This window comes from Erythrolamprus reginae, chromosome Z, assembly GCF_031021105.1.
Source record: "Erythrolamprus reginae isolate rEryReg1 chromosome Z, rEryReg1.hap1, whole genome shotgun sequence".
In the NCBI taxonomy this organism is placed as follows: Eukaryota; Metazoa; Chordata; class Lepidosauria; order Squamata; family Dipsadidae; genus Erythrolamprus; species Erythrolamprus reginae.
Window position 1 is genome coordinate 32,143,868 of NC_091963.1, and position 21,381 is coordinate 32,165,248.

At 39.9% G+C, this 21,381-nt stretch overlaps 1 protein-coding gene across 11 annotated transcripts in view; it reads left to right on the forward strand.

The window, feature by feature from the left end:
* Positions 1 to 3,301: 3,301 nt before the first annotated feature.
* Positions 3,302 to 21,381, forward strand: part of ARMC3 (armadillo repeat containing 3) — an 89,001-nt gene continuing 70,921 nt past the window's right edge. For 3 of the 11 annotated variants that reach the window (XM_070727329.1, XM_070727331.1, XM_070727336.1), the window contains exon 1: positions 3,329 to 3,446. The gene's annotated coding sequence lies outside the window, so the exon portion shown is untranslated. Of the gene's footprint in view, positions 3,447 to 21,381 lie in introns of all 11 variants that reach the window. The other 8 variants (XM_070727330.1, XM_070727334.1, XM_070727327.1 and 5 more) reach the window with 5 other exon arrangements.

Consider the following 21,381-nt stretch of genomic DNA (forward strand, 5'->3'; position numbering starts at 1 on the left):
AACCCTCGAAAATCGAGGGAACACTGTACCATACTATAATAGAAAAAACAGTTTCCATTAACAAGTCCGCACCCTAGTGATCCCTATAATCAGTTATATGTTCTATAAATAAAACAAGGAAAAGGCATTAACTTATTCATAAACCTCTCTCCAGATTTCCCTAGCTGATTTTTGTACCTTTTGATCTAAATAGGATAAAAAAGAATTTTCGGTTATATCCATTTCTAGATAGTCCTCAAGCTGTGATTGTAATGAAGACTGCCCATTATGGATGTATTTTGTAATAGTTGAAAAATGGGTCACGTGATTGACCCAATTATGACAGGTTTTGCAATGGTCATTAAGTGGTTTGATGTGCAAATACCACAATAGTTAAGGGAACACAATAGTTGTAAGTGACCCCATTGTTCTCCATGGTGTGGTTTTACTGAAAACCAGAAATAAATACTGGTTTTCAGCTAAATTATTATAATGTGGTCATACTGCAAACAATTGTAAATGTGTCCATGTTGCTAAATGTCCGAAGTATGGGCATGTAACTGGGGACTGTTGGAATCTTGGATCCAAGTTGTAAGTTCCCTTTTTCAGATGGATTGTAATTTCAAACAGTTGCTAAGCCACCAGTCATACAGTATATCAAGGATGCCTCTACAAGATTACTCACATTTGAGTACAAATAGCTTGCCAGGTTCCTATTTGATTCAAGTTGTAAGTTCCCTTTTTTAGGTAGCTTGTAACTTCAAACAGTTGCTAAGTGACAAATCATAAATCAAATGCTACCTGTATTATATTACACTTGATACAAATAGCTTGCCTGATTTCTTATTCTGGAAGTTTTACAAGCACGATCAGGGGTTTTTTTCTTAGATATTTTGCAAAATCAGTTGGAGAAAAAGCTAGGGTGACTTTTATATGTTGCTCACTTTCCCTTTCTACTGGGATTTATTGATGTTGCAAATAAAAATCTCTCAGATTTTGTCTTTCTAAAAACTTCAAATCAGGAAGTCAGAGGTTATTTTTCTTTCAAATCCCTCTTCTGTCAGAGTCTGCACATATTACATTGTTCTTTTTTAGATGTTGTTCTCTTTGCTGTGAACCACCCAGAGTCTTTGGGAAGTTAGACAGCATATAAATTAAAACTAATAAACAATAAATAAATATTGCATTGAAACACAAAATTAATCTCAAATGGATAATATAAAGCTGTATAGGTTGATTTTATTTGGAATTCCATGTGAGAGTCTGTACAGTATGGTTCAACTATTTTAGTATGGCTGAAATTTTTTACCAGCAGCAAAGATGCTACATTTTGAGTCCATCTTCATTCACAGAGAGTCAGTGGATAACTTTGTACTTTTCACTAGCCATATCTACCTTGTTGAACAATAAGAGGACAGAGTGCTTTGAATGCTGCTTTGAGTTGGTGAATAAAAGTTAGAAACATTATATAGTGGAATGGTACAAGTAAACATTTGAAATCCAAATCCAGCTTTCTCTCCAGCCTTCTAGAAGGAATTTGAAAGAAAACTGTACACTACTTGTTTTGGATAAAACGGCAATATGGCTCTATACGTAATCCTGGATTATGTTGACAGCTGTACTTATTCAAATGAGCAAAAATATAGTTTCCCTTCAGACCTTCTGCGGAACACATGAAAATTGGAGAAAGACAGGAGAGAGATTGTGTCTGTGTATGCCTTTTCTCTCCATGCATAAGTTTTCCAATTGTTTTGGCATGGCAGTCAAGTTGCATTGTTACAGAAAAATTCTTCACTGAAGGCTTTTCTGTATGCAGGGCTGCATTGTCACTTTTAGGATTTTTACATATTTTGTCTCTTTGGGACAGCATCCCAAATCCTGCGCTCTTCAGATAGGGCATAATACTGTAGTCCAATACATCTATGGATGTCAGAGAAATTTCCTTCCTTCCTTCTCTCTTCTCCCTTCCTCTCTCTTTCTTCATTTTTTTCTTCCTCCCTCCCTCCTCCTCTTCCTTCTTGTTCCTTTTCCTTTCTTTTATCCTTTTCGCTCCTGTATTTTGATAAGGAAAAAGTAGCACTCAAATCTCATTTCTTGGGTTATTTACATAGTGCCTTCTGAGTTTGTAAAATTACATGTTATGATAATTTTCCGGTGATTAACTGTTCCTTACTTTACGTTCCATTCTTCTGGCTTTCTTTACAGTAATAATAAACAGGACATCAGCTTGCTAATACTGTACTGTATTGGGAATGCAAAGGAAAAGATACATCGTTTCACTGTTTTCTTTTTTCCCCCTTACAATATTCTTCTCCCCTCTCCTCTGCCCTCCTCAAGCTGCGTGAGTAGTGTTTCAGAATAGGAAGGAAGAAATAATTCTTCCAGTAAATTGAGAATGCATTGCGAAATAACACTGGAGCGTGTTTCTAATTGACAGCAACCAAGCTGTGACACAGGCGTGCACGGAGGGGAGGCGGGGGGGGGGGATAGGAGGAGACGACACACCGGATTCTCCAGAAAAGGAATATCAGCCTGAGCAACTTCAACCATTTCAACCCGCGGGACAAACTACGCATGCGCTAGCAATTACACAACGAAAGCATAGACCTATATAAAAGCTTAGTGAGCACCGCCTGGAACTCGAGTGCGGTTGACGATTTGAGGGACTCGTCTTCGTAGTTCTTTTGGCAGCGGATGAGCCTTGATCTTTCCTTATCCATGCATGTCAGATCTACCTATTTTTCCAGCTCAGACGAAGATCTGTGAAATAGAGCGTTCATATCTGCTGCATATGCACCAGAGAGAAATTCCTTCTGTGTCCAATCACACTCGGCCAATAAAGAATTCTATTCTATTTACTTGATGAAACTAGATTCCGAAGCAATGTCTCTCATATTAAGAACTTTTGGCCTTGATCCATTGAAACGCAATACAATTTGTTCAAGACCTTTCCAAGCCTGACTTTATTTATTTATTTATTTTATTTTAGTTATAAAATGTAACCAGCTTATATACAAGCAATATAGTTGATACACAATATAGTCAATACACAAAAGAGATTGTAAAACGGCGGGGGAATTTTATCTAGCCATCTGTCTTTCAACTATGAATTGCTCGTTTAATGTGCTTTGTATGACGCTTTATAACACTCCTCACAAAGAAGAATGGTATGAACTTGGAAACTCTAACTATATATATGAGTCTAATCAATAGAAGTCTATGATCTATGACGGCAAAATCGTGCCCCCTGGCGAAACTCTATTCTGTAGTTCAACACTCTAGAAACTGCGGTTACGCATGCGCCTTAAAGTTAATGTAACCTAGCGACGAGCAGAGCGTTCTCAAGAGCGCGGAACCAATATTGGGAAGACGTGGGAACGTGTGGATAGTCCTAGTCGTTCGGATAAAAATCTTCCAGTGTGACTGAAACTTTCTGGGTTGAAAAGTCATCTGAGGCAAGCCCTTAGGTAATGCTAAAGATGTGCGCGGTGTCTGCATAAGATTTAGTTAGGATTTCTTCCACTTATAATCTGTTAAATACATTCTAGAGAGTATTTTGTATTTCATTATAAAACTAGTAAAGTAAGCACATAGGTTTAGTTTATTAGATTTATAAGCCTCCCTTCTCCTCGCGGACTCATAGCAGCTTACAAGAATAAAATAGAGACAATTACAATAAATATAATTTATAACATTAACAAACAAACATTTGTAAACAAAGTGCAAGTAAACAAATTGTAAGTAAAATAAATCCTCCCATTATATTTTGTTTCCCAGTATTGTTTGGAAAATAAACATTTTATAAATATTTTACTGTATCTTTTTCCTATCAAGCTATGCAAAAGAAAGACAGCTGCCCTAAAACACTGAAAAACAAAATATTGAAAGTATATTGAAACACTATATGGAGTGGGGAAGAATGTCCTAAAATATATTTGCATTACATTACATTATTTTATTTTATTCATTGAGCTCAATTTTTTAACAACACAATTAAATACTGAAGTTTGGATAACTAAATTTTATTTAACGTTTTTAGAGTGTTTATGTTTTTATCAATTAATGTGAATAATCATTATATTACATAGGAAGCTACGTAACTCAAAGATTATAATAGAAAAAGGGAAATATTAAAGTTACTTTCAAGTTTTTTGACAAGTTTTTTGAATTTTTAATATTTTGAAAATGGTCAAAATGACCCAAAATGTAATCTAACTTTTTTCTGCTTAACTGTTCTTTGGTCATATGATTTATGTCATGCCTACTTTCTCTTAAGATTCAGTTCATGGAGAGATGGCCTAGTGTTTTTCTGTAAAATTTGCTTATAAAATTAAGAATCCACACTTTCATCAATATTGGTAATATTGGTATCCTGATTTAGAAGCAGCATGTTCAAACAATGATTAGCCACCATTATGTATCACAAATGGGATAAAATTCTTATGATGGAATGCAATGTGTCTTTAAGCAAACCGTTTTCACAAAGTTTTGGTTTGGTCTCATCTGTGCATAGAATATTTTTGCAAGATCTTTTTGGCTTATGTATGATTTTTCTTTCAAACTATAGATGGTCAGCAGTGTTCTTTTGGAGTACAGTATAGCAGCTTTCTCTTTTCAGCCTACAATGTTCGCTATTGTTGTTCAGTCTTCTTTTGATGGTGATTTCACAAAACTGTCACTTATCAGTGCAAGAGAGATCTTTAGTTCCTTAGACCAGTGTTTCCCAACCTTTCGCTGGCTGGGGAATTCTGGGAGTTAAAGTCCAAATATCTTCAAGTTGCCAAGATTGGGAAACACTGCCTTAGACATTATCCTCAGTCTCTTCAAGACTTCCTGCAATATTATTCTTTGCTTTGATATTTTCTTGGTTGGTTGACCACTCTAGCAAAGGAAAACAGTAGTGTTAAATTGTCTCCATTTGTACCCCATCAGTCTAACAATGCATTGGTAGAGTCTAAATTCTTTAAAACTAGTTTTGTCACCTTTTCCAACCATCAAGGTCCTCAGAAATCTCCTTTGTATAAGCCGTGATACACTTCCACATTCCTGTGCTGTGAAGATTGATATTTGAGACTAGATATCTAGAATTCTGATCTTTACAGAAAGTACACTCAAAACTGATTGTTGTCCCATTGACTAAAATCCCTGATTCTAATTTCTTGCTTAAATGAACTGACAATCCTAGACTTACTTGCGTCACACAGAAGCATGCAACTTTGGATCATTTTCTCAATAGATCAATGAACAAGTATAATATTTTTGAATAGAATATGGCTTTTTTCCAAGATGCAGCTGAACAGTAAGGAGTTTTTTTCTCTCTTGCTGATTTTGCTGCCAAAGCTGTTTTTCTTGCAGCGCTGCTCCCTGGATTTGAATGGGAGCACTTAGGAATGACCAAGACAGCTTTTGTATGGTCATGGATCTATCTGGGAAGGAGAGTCTTGAAGATTCCAGTTCCCTATGGGAGTGGTTAGAAAGTTACTTGCCATCCATCTTCCTCTTGGAAATTCATTTTCATAAGCTTTTCTGGGTTTTCACTTCACTTTTTGAATCCTTTGTTTTGCTCTGTTTTTTATCTTTAAAAGTTGACTGGTTGATTGAATGCTGATTTATTGTAACTCCCTGCTGGACTTTAGCTGTTTTTTCCCCTTTCTTCCTTTGATTTATGTTGTTGTTTTGAATAACTTTCAGTTTTCCATAAAGAAACATGTTCTTGGGTGGTGAAAGTGCTTTCGTTTGATTTACATTAATATTGGGCTTTGGCCAAAGAACTTTTGCGTCTTATTGATTTGCAAAATATTTAGAACTTATTTTTTTAATCTTTGTTTTAATTTTGGATTGAAATATTCAAAAATTATTCTTCCCTATCTCCCCCCCCCCCCCCCTACACACACTTTGCTTCAGTGTTCTTTGTTTCCTGGCTAAATTATACAGAGCAACAATGTATAACATTACAAACAAGCAAAAGGAAGACCATTTAATAAGATGCAAATTTTAGTTGAAAGCTTTTTTAAAAAGTTTGATGAAATAATAATGGCTGTGTAAAATATTCAGATGCATGTAGCTCTGGATAAATTTGATTCACAAAAGGGATGTGATTTGAAAGTTACAGAGCCTTTGGAAAATGCTATGGACTGCACAGACAGAACTAACTGAGTCAATCGCATGTGGCTCTCTGAAGTTCAAACTGCATTTTTTTACAAAAGCAGAAGTTTAATTGAATGAAGAAGTGATAAATTGGTTTTTCCTAGAAGGAGTGAAGGAGATTGGGAAATGGATTTATCATACTTAATTGGAAATCATTTTTATTTGGATTTTGTTGAAAAGATAGACTCCTCAAAAGATTGTGGAGCCTGAATTTATTATATTTTACCAGGCAACAATTGATAAGAGATGGTATAAAGAAACAAAAATTCATATTTGATTCAGGATGATTCTTAACTCTTAAGTCTCATGATGATTTGGTAGATAAGATGCTGTGGTAAATTTTCTACAAGTTGATAACAATAACGGTTTGCTAACAGAAGGCTTTGAAACTAACCTTACTTTTTATTTTTATTGGGTTTCCTGTTAACTATTTTATCTTTAAAATAGAACATAGACGACAGGCCAATAATTTGCAACTAGATTTAGTAGCATAACATTTTGGGGGCCTGCTTTACAAGCATTGAGAATAATGTTGTTGGTGTTGCGAAGTCATATCTGAACCATTGCAACCCTATGGACAATGTTCCTCCAGGCCTTCCTGTCCTCTACCATCCAACAGAGTCCACTTAAGCACACACTGACTGCTTCAGTGACTCTATCCAGCCACCATTCTCTGTTATCCCCTTCTTCGTTTGCCCTCAATTGTTCCCAGCATTAGGCTCTTCTCCAGTGAGTTTCCCTTCTTATTAATTGGCCAAAGCATTTGAGTTTCATCTTCAGGATCTGATCTTCTAAAGAGCAGTCAAAGTTTATCTCCTCTAGACCTGACCAGTTTGATCACCTTGAAATTTAAGGGATTCGCAGGAATCCATGAAACCGCTGGGTGAGATCATCCAAGGGCATGGGGTGAGGTATCATCAATATGCTGATGATACCCAGTTATACATCTCCACCCCATGTCCAATCGATGAAGCAGTGGAAGTGATGTGCCGGTGCCTGGAGGCTATTGGGGCCTGGATGGGTGTCAACAAACTCAAACTCAACCCAGACAAGACGGATTGGCTGTGGGTCTTGCCTCCCAAGGACAATCCCATCTGTCCGTCCATTACCCTGGGGGGAGAATCATTGACCCCCTCAGAGAGGGTCCGCAACTTGGGCGTCCTCCACGATCCACAGCTCTCATTAGAGAAACATCTTTCAGCTGTGGCGAGGGGGGTGTTTGCCCAGGTTCGCCTGGTGCACCAGTTGCAGCCCTATTTGGACCGGGAGTCACTGCTCACAGTCACTCATGTCCTCATCACCTCGAGGCTCGACTACTGTAAAGCTCACTACATGGGGCTACCTTTGAAAAGTGTTCGGAAACTTCAGATCGTGCAGAATGCAGCTGCGAGAGCAATCATGGGCTTTCCCAAATATGCCCATGTTACACCAACGCTCCGCAGTCTGCATTGGTTGCCGATCAGTTTCCAGTCACAATTCAAAGTGTTGGTTATGACCTATAAAGCCCTTAATGGCACCGGACCAGATTATCTCAGGGACCGCCTTCTGCTGCACGAATCCCAGCGACTAGTTAGGTCCCACAGAGTGGGTCTTCTCCGGGTCCCGTCAACTAAACAATGTCACTTGGCGGGACCCAGGGGAAGAGCCTTCTCTGTGGCGGCCCCGGCCATCTGGAACCAACTCCTCCAAGAGATTAGAATTGCCCCCACCCTCCTTGCCTTTCGTAAGCTGCTTAAAACCCACCTCTGCCGCCAGTCATGGGGGAATTGAGATACTCTTTCCCCTAGGCCTGTACAATTTTATGCATGGTATATCTGTATGTATGTTTGGTTTTTATAATAATGGGTTTTTAACTTTTTAGTATTGGATTATTATTATATGCTGTTTTATTACTGTTGTTAGCCACCCCGAGTCTGCCGACAGGGGCGGCATATAAATCCTATCTATCTATCTATCTATCTATCTATCTATCTATCTATCTATCTATCTATCTATCTATCTATCTATCTATCTATCTATCTATCTATCTATCTATCTATCTTATCTATCTATCTATCTATCTATCTATCTATCTTCTCCAGAACCATAGTTCAAAAGTTTTAATTCTTTGGCACTCAGCTTTCCTTATGGTCCAATGTTCACAGGCATACATTGCAACTGGAAAAACCATGGCCTTGATTATATATACCGTATTTTCCGGCGTATAAGACGACTGGGTGTATAAGACGACCCCCTAACTTTTCTAGTTAAAATATAGAATTTGAGATATACTCGCCGTATAAGACTATCCCTCTTCTGACGCACATGCCTTCGCTCCCCTTCTGTGCTGCGGCGGCGAGAGAAAGGAAGGGGGGGAGGAACGAGCGAGCGAGCGAGAAACGGGGTGTTGGTGGAGCCGGCGGGCTGAGGCAAAGGGCTGCGTTTCCCTTCCCTCCCTCCCTCCCTCCTGCCCCTGTCCTGAATGGAAGCCCCACTCGGCCAAGCAGCCCTCTTCGGACGCACATGCCTTCGCTCCCCTTCTGTGCTGCGGCGGCGAGGGAAAGGAAGGGGGTGAGGAATGAGTGAGCGAACAACGGGGTGTTGGTGGAGCCGGCGGGCTGAGGCAAAGGGCTGCGTTTCCCTTCCCTCCCTCCCTCCTGCCCCCGTCCTGAATGGAAGCCCTGCTCGGCCAAGCAGCCCGGGATCTCCGCCGCTTGCAAACCGGGCGGGCGGAGCGGACCCGCGCTCACTTTCGGCTCCGGGGACTGTGGATGGCTATGGCGCTGAAAGGAAAAAGAAGTTGCTGAGCGTCCCTTCGTCGTAAACCTGACGGGAGGCGATGCCGCAAGACGCTGTCTCCTCGAGCGCTCCCTTGCCTCCCAAACTCCCGCCTGTGAAGAGAAACCAAAGGGGGAAATAAAAAAACAAGGCGTTGGGCGAGCGCCAACCGATTCCGGAGCTCCCTCGCCGGCTTCATCGACGCGCTGCTGTCGCTGCCGCCTGAGGCGGCGGCACTCGAATCTGGCGTGGTGGAAAATCTTTGCCTGCCTCCAGATTTTCCACCACGCCAGATTCGAGTGCCGCCGCCTCAGGCGGCAGCGACAGCAGCAACAGCAGCGCGTCGATGAAGCCGGCGAGGAAGCTCCGGAATCGGTTGGCGCTCGCCCGACGCCTTGTTTTTTTATTTCCCCCTTTGGTTTCTCTTCACAGGCGGGAGTTCGGGAGGCAAGGGAGCACTCGAGGAGACAGCATCTTGCGGCATCGCCTCCTGTCGGGTTTACGACGAAGGGACGCTCAGCAACTTCTTTTTCCTTTCGGCGCCATAGCCACCCGCAGTCCCCGGAGCCGAAAGTGAGTGCAGGTCCGCTCCCCCCCCTCAATCCCGCTCCCAGCCTCCTCCCGCCCGCGGCTGTGGAATGGGCGCAGTATCCGGCGTATAAGACAACCCCCCACTTTGGAAAAGATTTTCAGGGGTTAAAAAGTCGTCTTATACGCCGGAAAATACGGTACTTTTGTTGGCAGGGTGATATTTCTGCTTTTTAGTATGCTGTTTAGATTTGCCATAGCTTTTCTCCCCAGAAGCAACTGTCTTTTAATTTCTTGGCTGTAGTCCCCATCTGCAGTGATCTAGGAGCCCGGGAAAATAACATGCCATTACCTCCATTTCTTCCCCATTAATGATGACTTTCAAGCCAACCTTTGCACTCGCCTCCTTCACCCGCGTGAAGAGGCTCTTTAATTTGTCACCTTCTGTCATCAGAGTAGTATTATCTGCATACCTGAAGTTGTTGATATTTCTCCCAGCCCTGCCTTTTTTATGCTGTCCTCATGCTGTCCTCAAATAATATTATAGTAATGTATTATTCAGTATCCAGCTGGAGGAAATAATATGTATATACGTCTTGATTTTTAATGCACTTTTTCCCAATATCTTGGATTTTTTTGGTGTGTTTTTCTTTGTTGGTTTAAAAAAATATATTTTTATCTTTTAACTTTTTTCAAATAAAATAAAAATAGAAAATGAAGAACAGAACAGAACAGAACAAAATAGTTTATGTAAATACACAAGGAATTTGTCTCCAGATAGAAGTCCTCAGTGTGCAAAACAATAAAATAATAAACACCCATAAAATTCAAGACACAAAACTGGAATAGTGGACTGGACCCAAACAGAACTAAAATCTGTGTGTAAGAAGAGCAGAAAAAAATTATGACAAATGAATCATGCCCTGCATCCTCGCAATGACCTAGACCAGGGGTAGGCAAAGTTGGTTCTTCTATGACTTGTGGACTTCAACTCCCAGAATTCCTGAGCCAATCATGCTAGCTCAGGAATTTTGTAAGTTGAAGTCCACATGTCATAGAAGAGCCCACTTTGCTTACCCCTGACCTAGGCAGACTCTACCTACCAAGGAAAATAGGTGGGTGGTTGGGGTATTGCAAATATATCAGATGGTTGAAGAAGAAAAAGGGGCAATTTTTTCTTAACAACTGTCAGAAAGGAGGCGGGTGTGTGTGTTGCACTTACTAGCCACTATGTATGCTCTGCAAAATTGTTGCAGGTGTGCGGGCGTCCAGGGGGTGCATGCATGCCTATCGGCATGAGATTTGGCTTCAGTGCATGTGCAGCAAGCGAAATCTCACGCGAGGACATTTTTGCACATGAGATTTTCCCTATTTTTGGTAATTTTGCATGCGCAGAAGCAAAAACCGCCAAAAATCAGTGAAATCTCATGTGTGAGAGTGTCCTCACATGAGATTTCTCTTGCTGTGCATGCGCAGAAGCCAAATCTCGTGTGGGGACGTGTGTGCATGCGATGAGGGTGTGGAGATGCGTGTATATCTCCATTTCTGCTACTGAAGCCCAATCCCAGCCGTATCAGCTGCAACCCATTACTGGTAAGGAGAATGCCATGTCCACTACCAGAATGGGTAGTGGACATGGCAGTATCTGCAGACAGCAGAATAGATAAGAAAGAAATGGAGAAGAAAATAAAATACAAAGATCTGCAAATAGAAATAGAACAACTATGATAAAATAATCAAAAAGTAGTAGCAATAATCATAGAGGCCTTGGGTGCAATTCCAGACCAACTAGAGCACTACTTGAACATAATTGGTATTGATAAATTCATCATAGATCAACTACAAAATATGGCTTAACTCAAAACAGCTTATATCCTGCAATGATACGTGTAATATCATCAAACATCGAGAGCTGCCAGGTATTTGGAAAGGATTTGATAGGTAGACAAAAATGCCAAATCCAGTGTGAACATGTACAAGTACCAGCCTGTGTTCTGGCCCTCACAATAAATATTTCTGCTATGGAAGGAGGACTAGTAGTAATGATTCTTTCATTAGTCTTGACTATCCGTAGCAATCTATATGTGTCCTGTTGCTGTACCAAACCAGATATTTATGGAAGTACAAATGACAAATATTTCCTCTATAAAATAGTATCAACAGCTCCTGGCACAGTTTGAACTTCCTGAGTTGATGCAGGAAGAATATTCTTCGTTGTGCTATTTTAATTATGATTCTGATATTAACAGTCCATTTCAGTTCTTGGGTGATTATAGAATCCAAAAATGTGAAGAATTCTTTTACTGAAGAATTCTTCTACTGTTGAATATAGCAAGGGGAGGATAAAAGTCTCCCCTAAAATCCACTGTTACTATACTGTAATACTGTATCTACTGTAGCAGGAATGTCAGCGCAATTTCATTGAGGGCCATATCAAGATTGTGTTTGACCTTATGAGGCCAGGTGGGTGTGGCCAACTCCATGTCACTCGTGTTGGGGACAACTAGTGGCCTGGGCAGGCTAGGGGATCCATTATATCTTTCTTTATTTCCTTCCTTCCTTCCTTCCTTCCTTCCATCCATCCTCCATCCCTCCCTTTTCTTGCTTTTTTTCCTTTCTCCTTTCCCTTCTTGGGTGTTCAAATGCAAATGGGGGAAACATTTCTCCTTTTGTTTGGCTTTTAGTTTGTTTTGCTAGCCCTCTGCCAGTAAAAACAGAGCTCGAGGGGGCTACATATGCCCCCAAATCCATTTTTGCTGGCAGAAGGCTGCAGGAGGCTGTCATGGCCAAAAATGGAGCCTGGGAGAGCTGCATGCTGGCAGAAGCATTGCGGGCCAATTCTTTGCTCTTCTCAGGGCTGCCCTGTGGACCAGATCTAAGTATATCATGGGTCGCATGCAGCCCGCAGGCCTTGATTTTGACACTCCATATTATGGCATTTGCTAATAGTCCTGCCTTTGCTATTTGTATTAATATTATACTTTTTCTGTAATTAAATACTTATCTCTTTCATCTTATATAATTTCACATTTAAAATGACAAATGAAGATTTCTTACACTCATATATCATGCAAATGAGACCATAACAAATGGCACTGTATGAACACAAGCATTCCTGTTTTGTAAATTATGTTTTACAATTTATAATTGTGTACAAACATGCCATGATATTTTATTTTACAAATGGGCTTACTGCAATATGTGATCTTATCCAATAAATGGCTACATGAATGTGGGTGAGTTTTATTTATACAGTGATACCTCGTCTTACAAACACCTCGTCATACAAACTTTTCGAGATACAAACCTGGTGTTTAAGATTTTTTTGCCTCTTCTTACAAACTATTTTCACCTTACAAAGCCACCACCAGAGCTGGGATGCCCCGCCTCCGGACTTCCGTTGCCACCGAAGCACCCGTTTTTGCACTGCTGGGATTCCCCCGAGGCTCCCCTCCATGGGAAACCCCACCTCCGGACTTCCGTGTTTTTGTGATGCTGCAGGGGAATCCCAGCAGCGCAAAAATGGGCACTTTGCTGGCAACAGAAGTCTGGAGGTGGGGTTTCCCAACGAGGGGAGCCTCAGTGAAATTGCAGCATCGCAAAAACACAGAAGTCCGGAGGTGGGAATTCCCATGGAGGGGAGCCTCAGGGAAATCCCAGCAGTGCAAAAACATGTGCTTCGGCTGGCAAAAGGGGTGAATTTTGGGCTTGCATGCATTAATCGCTTTTCCATTGATTCCTATGGGAAACATTGTTTCGTCTTACAAACTTTTCACCTTAAGAACCTTGTCCCAGAACCAATTAAGTTTGTAAGACAAGGTATCACTGTATTATAACTGAAATGAAACTGAAACTGCTTTAAGTTTTGGTTGGCGTCAAAGATTGCTTAAATATATATACTGTATGTTTACCTCTCCCTGCCAAAATAACAGACAGCAAGCAATAGCTAAAGCTTTTGTCTCTCCAAGAACGTTTAACCGCATAATGAGTTTGAGTTTAAAGAACAGCAATTTAGCCAATACTGTGTAGTGAAAGAAGCAGGAGGATACTGACTTATGTAGGAGGATTTCAAGGGATTAAGAAAGTAATGCCTTTCTGAAGTGTACATTTTCCCAGTTCATAATAAATCAGCTGAGGTCAGCGTAGCTAGAGTTTCATGCTGTCAACATTATCCCTTGAGACTTTGAAAGGGATCCCCAAGGACAGGGGTTAGAATTGGATGCACATATTAGCAGTGCAGACTAAAATACAAGAATCTGCACTACTAATGCAGAGATGCCACATTTGTCAAATGCTGTTTTTCAATGCTGGTTAATTTATGTGACTAATAAATACAGAACTGGAATGAAAATAACAAAACTATCAAATAAAGCATATGTATAGCTCTTTTATGCTAAACTCTTTATGGGCTGAGTCAGCAATATTCATGTTTTTGAAACATCAGATCACGAAGAGATTTCTGATGAACCTTGTCATCAGAAATACTGAGGAAGAATTAAACCACGGTCTAAAATAAGGATATCAATTGTTTTGCTTTCTTATCAAAGTACAGTGGTACCTCATCTTATGAACGCCTCTTTTAACGAACTTTTCAAGATACAAACCTCTGTGTTTAAGATTTTTTTTGCCTCTTCTTCCGAACTATTTTCACCTTAGGAACCCAAGCAGCTGCTGCTGGGATGAAGGGGTTTCTTTTTTCCCCCTTTTTTGAAGAAAGAAAAGGGAGGGGCTGCTTGGAGTAGGAAACATTTTGAAGAGAACAACGTGCTTGCAAAGGAACTGAAAGGGTGTCTTTTTAAGAAAGAAAAGGGAGGAGGGAGGGGCAGCTTGGGGGAGGAAATTTTTTTGCAGAGAACAACGTGCTTGCAAAGGAACTGAAAGGGTGTCTTTTTAAGAAAGAAAAGGGAGGAGGGAGGGGCAGCTTGGGGGAGGAAAATTTTTGCAGAGAACAACGTGCTTCCCACTCACCCTTTAGCCTAGCCTTGCTTCTTCCACCCGCCCCCTTTAGCTGCTCCTCCCTGCCCTCTGTTCGCCTCCCTTCTAAAATTTGGGATTTTCCTGAAGGATTTGCACGCATTATTTGCTTTTACATTGATTCCTATGGGAAACATTGTTTCATCTTACGAACTTTTCAGCTTACGAACCTCCTCCTGGAACCAATTAAGTTCGTATGACGAGGTACCACTGTATTCTGTTTCTTAGGAAGAACTTTGATCTGATAGTTTTTTTCTGAATATGTTCTTGTGTATTAGATACTGTATATAAATATATGTGTTGTGGGAGTATCCATGAGCATACCGTGTTTCCTCGGAAATAAGACGTCCCTCCCCAAAATAAGCCCTCCCAAAATAAATTCTTCCCCCAAAATAAGCTCTCCTCTGAAAATAAGCCACCCCCTCCCACCCCGAAAATAAGCCTCCCTGGAAAAATGTAAAAACATGCCCAACCAGTCCCCACCATTTCCTCTGGGTTAGGGAGACAGAGTTGGAAATCAGCTAAGACAAGAAGAAATCAGCTAAGAAAACAATAATAAGTCCAAGCACTTATTTTGGGATTAAAAAAATATTATTATTGGGGAAACATGATAGGCGGGACCCAGGGGAAGAGCCTTCTCTGTGGCGACCCCGGCCGTCTGGAACCAACTCCCCCCAGAGATTAGAACTGCCCCCACCCTCCTTGCCTTTCGTAAACAACTTAAAACCCACCTCTGCCGCCAGGCATGGGGGAATTGAGATCCTCTTTCCCCCTAGGTCTTTACAATTCTATGCATGATATGTATGTATATATGTTTGGTTTTTATATTAATGGATTTTTAATCATTTCTAATACCAAATTACTATTGTACACTGTTTTATTGTTGCTGTTAGCCGCTCCGAGTCTCCGGAGAGGGGCGGCATACAAATCCAATAAATAAATAAATAGATAGATAGATAGATAGATAAACAAACAAACAAACAAGCAAGCAAGCAAACAAACAAACAAACAAACAAACAAGTCTATGAAATGTCACTAATATTTTAGCATTTTATACAACATGTAATGTGAAGTCCCAAGTCTGCATACACTTGTCAGAAGTTTTAGATGTAGTCTCCAGATCACAACAAAAGTGAAAATTATTAAATATCTAAGGAGAGATCAAATGCAAAAATATAGCAACGCTAATTTTTTCTCAGACCACACTACTTTTGCAGTGCAACCCTTGACATGCTAAGACTGAGCAGAAGGAGAGGGTTTTTTGGTATTTCTCTTAGAGATCAATATCAAATGGTATTTCTTAAAGTAAGATCAAGGAGAGAAAATAGAGAAGAGAAGGAAGGATAGCTGGAATAATTAATTGAATTTTTGTGTAATAATTGTCATTAAGTCATTGCCAATGCCTAATCAGTTAGTGTTGCCAACTCATCCCCATATAAAGACCCAAAAAGTATTCTCTTCAATATATTTCACTGTTTCTCATATCTGTCACTTTGGTAATTAATATAAAAATTGGTTGGTCCATTCTTTGTTGGTTAGCAGGTACCTTCATAAACCTAAAAGTATGTGGTCCTTTCACAAAATGAGGGTCCTTGTCACTGAAGGTACATGTGATTATAAAACATTTTATTAATTTGTTCACCATTTATTCTTCAGTCCACTTTTTGTGCTATGTATAGTGTCTAAAGCAGTGTTTCCCAACCTTTTTTGAGCCGCGGCACATTAGTATTGATATTTTCAAAATCCTGGGGAACATTGAGGGGGGGGGGGGGGGGCTAAAAAAAGTTTGGACAAAAAAAAAGTCTCTCTTCCTCCCTTTCGCTCTATTTCTCCCTCCCTCTTTCTCTCTCTTCCTTCCTTCCCTTTTTCTCTCTCTCCATACCTCTTTCTTCCTTCCTTCCTTTCTCTCTTTTTTGCTCTCTTTCGCTCTCCCTCCTTCCCTCCCTCTATGTCTTTCTCTCTCCCTCCTTCCCCCTCTCTTGCTCTCTCTCTTGCTTTTTCTCTCTCTCTCTTGCTCTCTCTCTTTCTTTCTCTTTCTCTGTCTCTCTTGCAAGGTCTCTCTTTCTCTCTCTCTCTCTGTCTCTCTTGCTATCTCTCTCTTTCTCTCTCTCTCTGTCTCTCTCTCTGTCTCTCTGCCTCTCTTGCTATCTCTCTTTTTCTCTCTCTTGCTATCTCGCTTTCTTTCTCTCTCTCCCTTTCTCTCTCTCTCTTGCTATCTCGCTCTCTTTATTCACCACGCTGACAACAGCGGCATTGGGCAGTAGCCAGGGGTGGTGGCAGAGCAGCTGACTGCGAGCGGGAGCCCTGATGGCGGCAGCTGGAAGTGCTGCTGGACGCCGTATATGCTGGCGCTGCGCTGGGCATGGGCGTGGGGCTGGCACCTCCGGCCCAGCCAGCGAGCCAGTGCCAGCCCCGCAGCGCCAGCATGTACGGCGTCCAGCAGCACGTCCAGCTGCCGCCATCAGGGCTCCCGCTTGCAGTCAGCTTCTCTGCCACCACCCCTGGCTACATTTCCAAGTACTGTATATTTTAAATTCATAATGTAAACTCATAAAACCATACAGTACATATCATAAACCCCTTGTTTATCATATGTATCTTCCATTAATTTTACCTATGTAATTCTATATAGTTCTAAAATTCTAATCCAATTTTACGAATTAATACATACTAATATTAAACAACACCTAAATATATCTTTTACCAATATTCCATAGTCAATCCATATTTAATAATCAATCATCCCTCCTCAAATTTCTACCACTGTTCTCATTTCTGGGTACCTCTCCTGTCTCTCCCCCTTTTCTCTCTCATTTGTTTCTCATTTCTCCCTCTTCCTCCTTTTTTCTCTCATTCCTTCCCCCTATCACTTCTCCTCTCTTTTTCCATCCCTGTCTCCTCCCCACTTGTGTGTGTGTGTGTGTGTGAACTCTTGAACCATTTCCTAAAAGAGGTGAGGGCTGGGGTTTTTTTCTCCTGACTGCCGTGGTCCCCGCCCCCCAACAATGGACTGTTAGCGGCACTGGAACGAGGTGTAAAATCTGATGTGCTGTCACTCACCCATGGGCTGGATAAATGGCCTCAGTGGGCCGCATGCGGCCTGCGGCCTGTAGTTGGGGACTGCTGCCCTAGAGGCTCTCTGGAGGCCGAAAATGCCATCCCAGAGCCTCTGTGCAAGCCAAAAATCAGCTGCCAGTACACACATGTGTGCTGGAGCTGAGTTAGGGTAACAGCTTGCATGCTGGCAGATATGGTTTCACATATCATATAGGTTCGCCATCATAGTTCTAGGCAGTGAAGCAGAGTCCCATAGCATGATTCTCTATTCCTCCAGAGGGGAATTTAGATCTGTTCAAATAAAAAGTTTATAAAAATCTTACAGAATTTAATATAAATTTGACAAATTAAGTAAATGGCAAATAAATAAATAATGTCAGTTTAATGTATTTTGAAGAGAAAAATGTCTCAAGCTAAGTTTGGTTTACAATTTTCAAAATACATTCTATATTGCAATGAATTAATATCCAGTGGTAATGAGTTTTGCAACACTGCCATGATTTATAGAGAAAAGATTTAAAGGGCTTATTGCATTTCCAGAATTTCAAGGGGCAAAAGAGTTTTAGCAATCATAATTAGAATAGTGTACCAGCAGCAAAATATGACATGCTAGTTCCCACTGAGTGTAATGAGGTAAACAATGGATTTGTTTTCCATTGAGGTACCTGCTATTCTATCTCTATAATTGTATTCAAATTTGGCATCCATTTATTTATACAATCTTTGGCTTGTTCAAGTTCATTAATACATTACAAATTGTATCCAGTAAATGTTGAATTTCCTAACTTAAAAGATGTTTCGATTCAGTCAATTTTTTTCCAAATTTCTCAATTTCCTTAATTTTCTCATTGCATATTATATATTGGCCAATATTGAAATCAACTGAATATGAAGGAGAAGTATGTAGCAAATGACAATTTCCTTCTGTTAGTTAATAAATAAAATAATTAGTTAATTAATTGATTGATTGATTAATTAATAATTTATTAATAAAATCAGGCAATCTAAATAGAATATTTCTCCATTGAACAAATTATTTAGTTTTCTCTTGAGCCTTAAAATAGATATTGTATTCAGTATAGCAAGCAAAAGAGGTATATATTTATTGATTATTCCAAATATTAAATAAATTGCTTAATATTAAAAACTGTAGTTTCATGAAGAAATTGTCTTTTTGTGTATATCAATTGAAACCTATGTAGCTGCTATAGAAGGTCTTCCTTATCTCTTAAACGAATGGAACCATAAGAAAACATAATCTACTCTGAAATTCATGTTACTCCATTGATATAATAGCATGATCCAAAATTTTGGTGTTGCTAGGCCAATTTGTTCTTTGAATCAAGTTCCTGAATTTAATCCTTGGCCTTTTGTTGGACCACTTATAATTCATCACTTGTCTGTGCTGAAACCTGGTCTCTTTTATATTGTATTAATGTTGTTCAAATAGTTGTACAGTTGTGAACACCCATTCGTCTTTTTTAAACTGTTTTTTTAGATGCTGCCAAACAGAGTACTTAATAATGAATTGAAACCTTTTAATGTAATTTTCAATGCTAACCTCAGTATATTGGTAGAAACTGCATATGCTCAGGTATATCACGTTAACTGCACACCTAACTATGTTTAAGGGAATCAAGGACTTGAAACTATGGATGGAATGTTGTAATGGATATTGAGGATTAGTATTAATTACGTCCAAGGATTTTTTTCCTATTCAGTAATTTTTGAGACCTAATGAGAACACTTAATAGCTGTGATTATGTTTCAGTTATTCAAGTATAAAGTGTATGGCTAGCAATATTCTGGTTGTGTTTTTGCAATAGGAGCTGGGGTGATTCACCCCCCTTTCCTCAGATAAGTTAACAGGAAGGGACAAGTGAGATGGCTACTTAAGAGTAAGTTTTCTCTGGAATGAGAAAAAAGCAGACTTATTTTAGTCTTTGAAAGAATCGTATTTATTGGTTGTTGTATATCTAATAGAGAAGGATTTTTTGATTAATTCTTAATTCTATATAATCTAATCTCCGAGTCTGCGGAGAGGGGCGGCATACAAATCTAAATAATAAATAAATAAATAAAAAATAAATATTAATATGTAAAAACATACGAACCTTAAATCAGGATATAGATTTTCCAGTGACGACTTTGTAAGGAAACCGAACTGTTCAAATTCCTAATAATAGATTAAAATATAATTAATAAGAATAAGTTTAATAACATTATACAACTGAGCAGCTTCTACAATTCAAATTTAACTGAGTAATAAGATAAAACCAGATAGCTGGTTATTATTATTTTGTCAAATTATTTTTCATATTCCTGAACAGGATTGAAAGCAATCAAATGTTTTAATGGAAGAACTAGCATCAATCCTGAGGAAATGAGATGTTGGCTTCCTAAGTGATCAGAGCAATATATAACTGTTCAGTAGCTCATGTTACATCCTTATTTTACTGTCTGTTCTCCAGAGGAGGTAACTGCCCTCAGAACTGACCTCTGATTCCTTGAGTAAGTTAAGTTACACATCTGGTATTGCTTTCACTTTTAAGTTAGCTAACTGCAGTTCCCAGAGTTTTAGAATAACACCCCCCCATCTATGATGTGTGTTTTCAGAAATTGATGAAAGACGAGGAAAGTAGTACTTCTGTATTTCAGTTGGTCATCCACCTAACCTTAACAGTTAGTTAAGTTAGCTTGCTAGTTAGCACTTAGACTTCTGTACTGCTTCACTGCTTCTCTAAGTGCTTTGCAGAGTCAGCACATTGCCCCCAATAATTAAATGAAAGTCACATTCTCATGCTTTCAGCATCTAGAGGGAGTCAGTCAGGCAGTCAGGCAGTAGGGAAAGCAAGTAGGATGCTTGGCTGCATAGCTAGAGGTATAACAAGCAGGAAGAGGGAGATTATGATCCCGCTATATAGAATGCTGGTGAGACCACATTTGGAATACTGTGTTCAGTTCTGGAGACCTCACCTACAAAAAGATATTGACAAAATTGAACGGGTCCAAAGACGGGCTGCAAGAATGGTGGAAGGTCTTAAGCATAAAACGTATCAGGAAAGACTTAATGAACTCAATCTGTATAGTCTGGAGGACAGAAGGAAAAGGGGGGACATGATCGAAACATTTAAATATATTAAAGGGTTAAATAAGGTCCAGGAGGGAAGTGTTTTTAATAGGAAAGTGAACACAAGGACAAGGGGACACAATCTGAAGTTAGTTGGGGGTAAGATCAAAAGCAACATGAGAAAATATTATTTTACTGAAAGAGTAGTAGATCCTTGGAACAAACTTCCAGCAGACGTGGTAGATAAATCCACAGTAACTGAATTTAAACATGCCTGGGATAAACATATATCCATCCTAAGATAAAATACAGGAAATAGTATAAGGGCAGACTAGATGGACCATGAGGTCTTTTTCTGCCGTCAGTCTTCTATGTTTCTATGTTTCTAAGTGCTTTGCAGAGTCAGCACATTGCCCCCAATAATTAAATGAAAGTCACATTCTCATGCTTTCAGCATCTAGAGGGAGTCATCCCTCTTGCAAAACTCCTGTTTCCTCCCTGTGTTCCCAGGGCCTTTTAGACATTCCTTTCAGCAGCAGCAGTGGATGATTGGGGCTTTTGGAGTGATTGGTTTATAATTGTCCTGTGGGAAATTCCTAGATGTATATCGCACTTGAAGAAGATGACAAAGCTCAGTTCAGAATGGTAGTTGGAATTAAGTTTTGAAGTACAGTGGCAGGAAAAACAACACTGGGCAACTTTTTAAGTTGGTAGGTGCTTGCCTGGCCATCAGCTGCTTGGTATTGAGTTGCAGAGCAATGGCACTGGGGGCAAACACTACTTTCTGGTTGGCAGCAATTTTTTCCTATGGCTTTGGTGAGGAATGATAAGTTTCAATATGACAGCATGCTGGAGCAAATGGGTGCCAT